The sequence below is a fragment of the Austrofundulus limnaeus genome, unplaced genomic scaffold (genome assembly GCF_001266775.1).
Source record: "Austrofundulus limnaeus strain Quisiro unplaced genomic scaffold, Austrofundulus_limnaeus-1.0 Scaffold421, whole genome shotgun sequence".
Taxonomy (NCBI): Eukaryota; Metazoa; Chordata; class Actinopteri; order Cyprinodontiformes; family Rivulidae; genus Austrofundulus; species Austrofundulus limnaeus.
The window spans coordinates 88,130-96,119 of record NW_013952823.1 but is presented as its reverse complement, the minus strand read 5'-3'; positions in this window follow the sequence as shown (position 1 = coordinate 96,119).

Sequence of the window (7,990 nt, the reverse complement as noted above, 5' to 3'; positions counted from 1 at the left end):
TGGTTCCAGGCAATGATGTCACTGTAAGGTTTGGGTGACAGTTTTGGTCCGTTGGGCAAAAACAGAGTGAGGGGACAGGCAAGGGTCGAGATCAGAGAGAGAGAGAGTTCTATTTACCAAGTTTGATGGGTGAAGATGAATCCGTAAGTCCGTGAGGCAGGGGTGGGTCATAAACCAAGATGTCCGAGGTGTTGTGGTGCCAACAAGGAGAGAGACGAGAGGCATAAATCCAAGACACTGAACCAGGGTCAATACCAGGAGGTAGTGATGGGCAGTTTGAAGCTGAAGCTTCGACGTATGTTTTAAAAAAAAAAACACACTCTTTCAGAAGCACTGTGTCTGAGCTTGATTCATTTGGTAAAAGTCATGTGATCAGTGATGTCCGAAGCTTCGAAAGTGGTGAACTTACGTCACTGCTTTGGTACCTGATTCAAAGGTTAATGAGGAAGTAAATCATTGGCTGGATTCGTGGTGTGTTTTGATAGCAAATGCGTGAAATATAACAAACCAGTGAAGGACCTATTGTGAGACACAGAGGCAAACAAATGTGTTTAGTTTGTTGTGCAATTTATAAGCCTGGGCCAGACAGTGGGGGTCACAAACCCACAAAGAACCTTTGCTACGAGAGCACGTATGCGCACACACACACACACACTCACACAAACACAGACCCACACAGAGCTGCATACAGCTTGGTTTATCATTAAAAAGAAAGCAATAGTAGCACGAGACACATCCCAGAGCAGAGTTTCACTTGTTGCACAGATGATGATTTTCATAAAAAAAACACAACCGAATGGTGACGATGTCCTGTCCTCAGGAGGAAGGGCGGCACGAAGCATTAGATGAAACTGATCAACTGTATGGACTCTTTTTAATAAAGGGATAATCCAAACATTTTAAAGTTCAGTGGAAAAGTTTGAACTTTCATGTCAAAATTTAAATCAAAGACCAGGGACTGTATTTATCAGACTTGTAGGAAACATTAATTCTTTGAAGAATTAATTTAAAAAATATTGTCTCAAAGCTGGGCATGAAATTCAGATATCAAACATATGACTTGAAGTAAATCTGAAGAGTCTCTCAGAGGGGATTTTGTTGATCCAGTATTTAGAAAAACACAGACAAGCAGTCACACACATACNAAATCAAAGACCAGGGGCTGTATTTATCAGACTTGTAGGAAATATTAATGCTTTGAAGAATTAATTGTAAAAAAAGTATTGTCTCAAAGCTGGGCCTAAAATTTAGATATCAAACATCTGACTTAACGTAAATCTGAAGAGTCTCTCAGAGGGGATTTTGTTGATCCTGTATTTAGAAAAACACAGACAAGCAGTCACACACAGAATATGTTTTAAATATATGATCATATTCAAAATTATTCTCAGAGAAATGTCAAGATTGTGAAAATCTTAAGTTGAAATTCATCTACTGTATTTATTGGTTTTAAGAATGTGTGAAATAATCTAGTAGCCTATATTTTATTTTTTTGAAAATAAGGGGCAGATAATAAAATTACTTTTTTTCTGCTTTCATTTTATTTGTGATTTTTTTGTGTGTATAGAATTAATTGTGTTTTTAAACGAAAATGAATTAAGATCATGAACTTATAATAAACCATAAACAGTAACTTTATTCCCACCCACAAAAAAGAAAAAAAATAAATCTGTTCAAGCAACACAATGACAACCTGATGTCAAACAGAAATATCTCATTAAAAAGCTGTCAACTCCATCACGATGAAGTGCTTCACTTTGTGTTGTGTCAAGCAGCTTTTCATACTTTTGGCCACAGGATGGAGCCAATAAGAACTGTGTTGGAAAGCTTCGAGTAATGAACCCTTTTTCAAAACAAGCTTCAGTGCTTCAGAAAAGCTTCATTTGCCCATCACTATCAGGAGGACAGATGGCTGGACAAATTCGTTTGGGGCTGAGGCAAAAATCAAGAGACCGAAGGACAGGCAGAGGTTCAGGGACACAAGGCAAGAGCAAGGCATGGGGACAAGAATGCTGGTGAGTAACAGAACAAGGCTGATGACAAACTGGCAGGGAAGTAAGGCTGAGAGCAGGAATATGTACTGAGGGGAACAGGTGAGTGGAATGAGCTGATTGCATGAGGGAGGGGGAGCGGTGGATCTGTAATTGGTACTGGCTGTGACAGGAGCAGAGTGGTGATTGAGAACTTGGCATGAGAAATAACTGTGGAAAGCAAAACAACAAAAACAGAGGCAGGACTAGGCAGACAGGGCAAAAATTATAACAGATGAGGCCTGCATTTGGAGTGTCCATCAGAAGAGTCGCTTTATGTTTGCTTTGGTTCTGTGCTGTTCAGTGGGAGAGTATTTATTTTTTAGAGCATTTTGGGAGTGCATCCTTGTCAGAACCAAACTCTAGACTCAAAAGGACTTAGACTCAACCACAACATCAACGGGACTAGAGTAAGATGAAAACAGAGAAGACTGCAAGCAAGTCTAAGAGACAGAGAGAAGCAAAACTACAAGTGGGGTTTATGGTAACAGATTAAGAGAGTTTTATGACTTGGTCCTGCAATGGGACCATGTTTTGAAATGAATTGACCAATGAGAGACACACATTTCTCTTCTGCTCTTTCGTTTTCGTTCTGTGGTTATTCAGAAGAATAGGTATGCTGAGAATCAAATTCCAGGGAACAACACTGTCAGATAAGGAATGTTGTTTTAGGGTCCAGAATCCTCATGTCAGAGGTCTGACTGGATGAAATGTACGACTGTAGGCCTGTAGACTGAGGAGAAAGGAAAAGTTTTCATGTGAGAGTGGAACACACAAACGTCCTCTGATGTCAATGTCAATTTTATTTAAATAGCACATAAAAACAACAGAAGTTGGCCAAAGTGCTTCACAATTAAGCCAAATGAATAAAACAACAGAGCAACACATAAATGTAGAAAGTAAAATCAATTTAAAATACAGAAAAACATTAAAAACATTTTCATTAAAATAATCTCAAACTCTGCCAGAATGAAAGGCCAGGGAGTAAAAGTGAGTTTTAAGTAGAGATTTAAAAGTCTCAACAGTCTCAGCAGTCCGTATGCTAAGAGGTAAATCATTCCAGAGTTTTGGTGCAGAGACTGCAAAGACCTGATCACCTCTAAATTTTAGTCTGGATCCAGGAACATCTAAGAGGAACTGGTTAGACTGAAGTGCTCTAACTGAAGTGTGGATGTTAATAAGATCACACAGGATGGATGGGGCCAGACCTTTTAAAGCTTTAAAAGTAAGCAATAAAATCTTAAAATTGATCCTAAACTGAACAGGAAGCCAATGGAGAGAAGCCAGAACCAGGGATATGTGTTCATATTTTTTAGTTCCTGTTAAAAGACGAGCTGCTGCGTTCTGGACAACTTGTAATTGATGCAGAGAAGATTTATCTAAACCAACAAACAAAGAATTACAATAATCCAAACAAGATGTAATGAGAGCATGAATCACTTTCTCAAGGTCTTTGTTTGGGAGGTATGGCTTAACTTTAGAAATAAGCAATGATAGCTCTGATAGTTGAAAAATTAATCCATGTTCAGTGCTATCACAACACTGATCAACACGGTCTGGTTCATACAGTTAATATAACAGAGATACAGTATGATGTAAGTCTCTTGATTTTCTGATGAGCAGTTGCTGAGTGCAACATTGATGATTTAAAGAATAATTAAAAAATCAGGTGTTTATATGATTTTATTGAAAAACAAAACAAAAAAATAGACAATACAGATAAACACACTTGTGTTTATCTTTGTGTTTTCCATTGACCTTGTATCAAATCTTGCTAAGATGACAGAATGGTGTTTGTTAATAAATATATGAGGCCTCTCGAGACATTTATTTAACCAAATTTAAGAAAAGGCTTTGTGGGAAAGCCTTTAATTTTGACCTTTGGGTTTATTTACATTATTTGACAAAAGGCTATTTTGGTTTTTTTTTACTATTGTTCACTGAGGAGTAGTGCTACTTCTGTTTGTCTGTCTATCTTTTCCTTTGTGTCTAATTTCTGGCTTTAAAGGTGCACCTGATAATTTTATTTTATTTTTTTGAATTATGTTTCGGTTGTCAGACGTTGTTTGACCTATGGTTGTTTTTGGCATAATTAATGCGTTTCCTATGTGTGTTGTCTACACAGTTTGGTTTTTTTGAACCCTTATCTTTTTTGTGTTTTGTTCTTTTTCCAATAGTTTATTATGGTTTTCACCTGTTTAGACTATCTGTCTTACTGAGCTTGTAAAATTGATCTTAGTATTTAGAGAAATACAAACATCTGATTACTTATTGTTTGGGTTTGGTTGAATTTTGCATAATGCTTGCCAGTGATTGTGGCCATCAGGGAGGTTTGTGTTATTTTTGGTTAGCTGGTCCACTGCATTTTTTGAAATGCCCTGTCACTTATCAATAACTGTTTGCATATTCTTTAATCTAAAACTAAATACGATGACCATGAGTCTGCAGAAACACTACCGTGTATCTGCAGTCTCACATGGCGGATCTTTTTTAGTTTAAATACACATTGTGGGGTATTTCAGATCTGACCTTGTTTGCCCCATGTTGTTGCAGCACAGTCTAAAACACTCTGGAAAGGTGAGTGGACCTCCACTACTAGCTGCGCTGCGCTGCATGCATTTTGTACATCAGTTTATCTCACAACATTTCATATTGTCACATCTTCACCGCTGTTCAGTTTTTGCCTCAGCCATTTCAGGTTTTTTATCTCACGACAAGACTTATCTGAGTGGCTGAGTGGGAACTGTTTCAGCACCACTACCTGGCTCACTCATGCTCACTGGATCTCAACTGGAGGCACAGTTAAAGGGTGTGGGGGCCCAGCTCATGGGTATCTGAGGGAAGGGGGGTGCATGTGTGTACGTGTGTGGGGTGATGATGTCATCAGTTCTTCCTGGCGGGGTTTTTTTTACCCCCAACACATGTGTGAAGCTGAGGCTGCAAATTTGTTTGGTCTTACAGAGACGTGCAGCAGAGCTGTTAATGTTAATTGCATAGATGCATAAAAGGGAAGACTGCGTACCTGTTTTTCACGGGCAGTTCCTGGGGGCCAGTCGACTGTATTACATTGCTAAATGAATGAGCTTTTGCTAAAAGCAGCAGAGAGAAGTGCAATCTGTTTATGAAATATGACACCTGGTTTCCCCCTGGCCTTTGTTCAGAGGACAAGGGCRTTATTATTTATAAATGAGGATAAGATGGAGAACTGATGTGTGCTTGAGTTATGTTGTTTGATAAATTAAGATTATATGAATTAATCATCATCAGTTTTCACACACGACCTGTCTGTCTGAAAGAGTGTTTTTGAAATAGTTTTTTCTAATTTTTGTGGTTTCGCTCTGTGTTTTGTGCGAGGCTTTTTTTTCCGCAGGGAAAATGCTGTTTCTCATCGGGGGTTGCTCCATTTCCACCTGGACCGACTGGGAGCTGTGCGCCACCTCGTGCTAGCCTTTCCAACGGGCGTTTCCTGGGGGTCCTTTTGAGGGGGGACCCATCAATCCCGCATCTTCACATTCCACCTTTGAGCAGGCCGTGTTTTGCGGTTGCTCTCTTTCTGGGCGAGGGTTCTAAAATGCTACACCTTTGGCCCTTTTGTTTCTGGTGTGGTTTCTGATCACACACCCCCTGCCTTATTGACATAAAGAGAACAGAACTGTTTCTACACCCAAAGCTGCATTAGCTGGGTGTGAGTGCTTTTTGCCACTATGTTTGCATTTTTCCCGCCTCCATGAAACTCGATATGAATTGCCCCTATCTGAAATACTGGACTAACCTTGTGCTTTTCTGACTGGCTTCTTATTATGCATTTTAAATGCTTCACTATTTTGCCTGCAATGCATTTATGTCTGTGCAATGTTTGAGATTTCCTGTTTTTTTTTCCTCTCAGGCATTGGTTGATGCCCTGGGTAGCTGGGTTGGTATTTGGCTCCCCCTCTTGGGGAAAACATAATTTTTAAACATTTAGACTTTTCTGGATGGTTTGGGGTTGTGTTTTTTTAATTTTATGTTTTGTTATGTTTGTTTATTTTATGACTTTTCTAGTGTTTTTGTCCTTCTGTGCAGCTTCCTGGTAAAGTTTAGATGATTGTCAGCTGAGTCTCGGTGAGAATCTTCCAACGGCAGTCATATTTTTGTTTATTTGTTCCTTTCTGAGTTTGTGGTAAACTGGGGAGCGGGTATTCTGCTACCTCGAGCCTGGTACCCACGAAGACATATTTGAGGGAGAATGAGCCCGTCTGGGTTTTGCTGTTGAGGTCCAGGGAACTGAGAGTTGCTGTCTAAACAATATATATGTCATTCACAGGAGGACTAGATCTAGGCTTACTTTAGAGGTTAGCTTAGGTGTGACAAAAGGGGGTGGGTGCTATTTCCTTTAGTTTAATTTATTTAGACTTTAGGTTTAGTTTTTGTTTGTTATTTTTTGTTACACATTTGTTTTTTGTGTTCTTTTCTTCCTTGCACAAGCCAGTTCATGCCAGTGATCCATACATTTTCTGTTTGTGCATTATGGGCACTGTGTGTTTTGTTTTTAGTGATTTTGAATTGAATGGGGTGGGAACTGTATTTTGCACATTGTCCTAATTTGCATTACTTAAGGTTCATTAATTGACAACTAGTTGTTATTAAGTTAACACTTTATCCAAGATAAGATTCTGATGGAACATAGGCGGCTCACGCAATCAAATTCGCTGGGAGGCAGAACTTGTGTTGTGATACCTTGTCTAACTTCGGGCTTTTTGAGTTTTTTAAATTTCGACATGTTTTTCCTCTGATGAGTTATGATGTTTCCCTTGTCATTTAAGCCTTTTTTCCTGTTGTATCTTACATTGATTGAATGTATATGTTGTTGGTCGTCATTTACTTTGCACTATTTTTTCCATTGTATCTGTTTGTTGAGTGATAAATTTCGTGTTTGGACGTTTCAGAAATATTCCTTTTGGTTTGGTTTTGAGTATTGTTTACTCAAGAGGAGGGAGTGTTATGGACTAATTATCTATCTGTTTCACATGTTCAATGTTAATCTGTTTGTCCAGACGTCAGGACTCCGCAACGGACTGAACTCTCTTGTTTGATAAGACACTCTTTGAGCTGGGAGCCCTGTGATAGGCTGGACAATACATTAGGCGATCTGTGATTGGTTATAAGCATGTCATATGATGTTATCATGGTGTTTATTATTGGCTGTGTCCGCTGACGTGTCAGCAACAGGCCGACATAGCTTCCTGATTGAGTTCTGCCTGTTTGTCACTCAGAATTAAATCATTTACGACCATACACATAGACTTTTCTGGCATTATTCCAACGTGTTTCTGCTTTCATGCGACGACAAGGACTTTTTTTTTTTTCTCTTTTGCTGTCCTTGTTCTTCGAACTCTGCCATATATATCAACCCCTCTGGACATTTACCTGTATAACGAGCCTCAAAATTCCGTAACTTTTTGCAAGAAATCTGTACTACTCACATCCGCACGGAGGAGGTCTGTCGACCTCCAAGATGACAGCGCCTGCTGCAAAGCGGGAGGAAAGGAGAGCGGAAGTGGAGAATTTATTTCTAGCAGCAGAACAGGTTGGAAGATAGTTATTTTGTTATGTTTTTTAATGTCTTACAGGCTCTGACATGTTTAATACATTTGAAACTGAAGTTTTGAAAAAAAAATGTAAAAAAGAAAAAAATCTGTGAGATTGCTTTGTACGTCTGTGTACATGCTGAGGCATTTCTGCCTCCTCACCCTAATTGTCTGCTGCCACTTGCTGATTAATCATCAGCTCCACCTGTGGTTGACTCTACCACTCACCCTTTATAAGACAGCTGATGACATCTCCTCGACGCTGAAGCAACGTCTACTTTTGGTAACGTTCACCAGCCTGTGACCCTGCTCTTGAGCCTAGAAATTATTTAACCCTGTCTCTCTGCTCCTCAGTAAACCCTCCCGAGCTCTGCTGGATCCACCCTCCAAGGA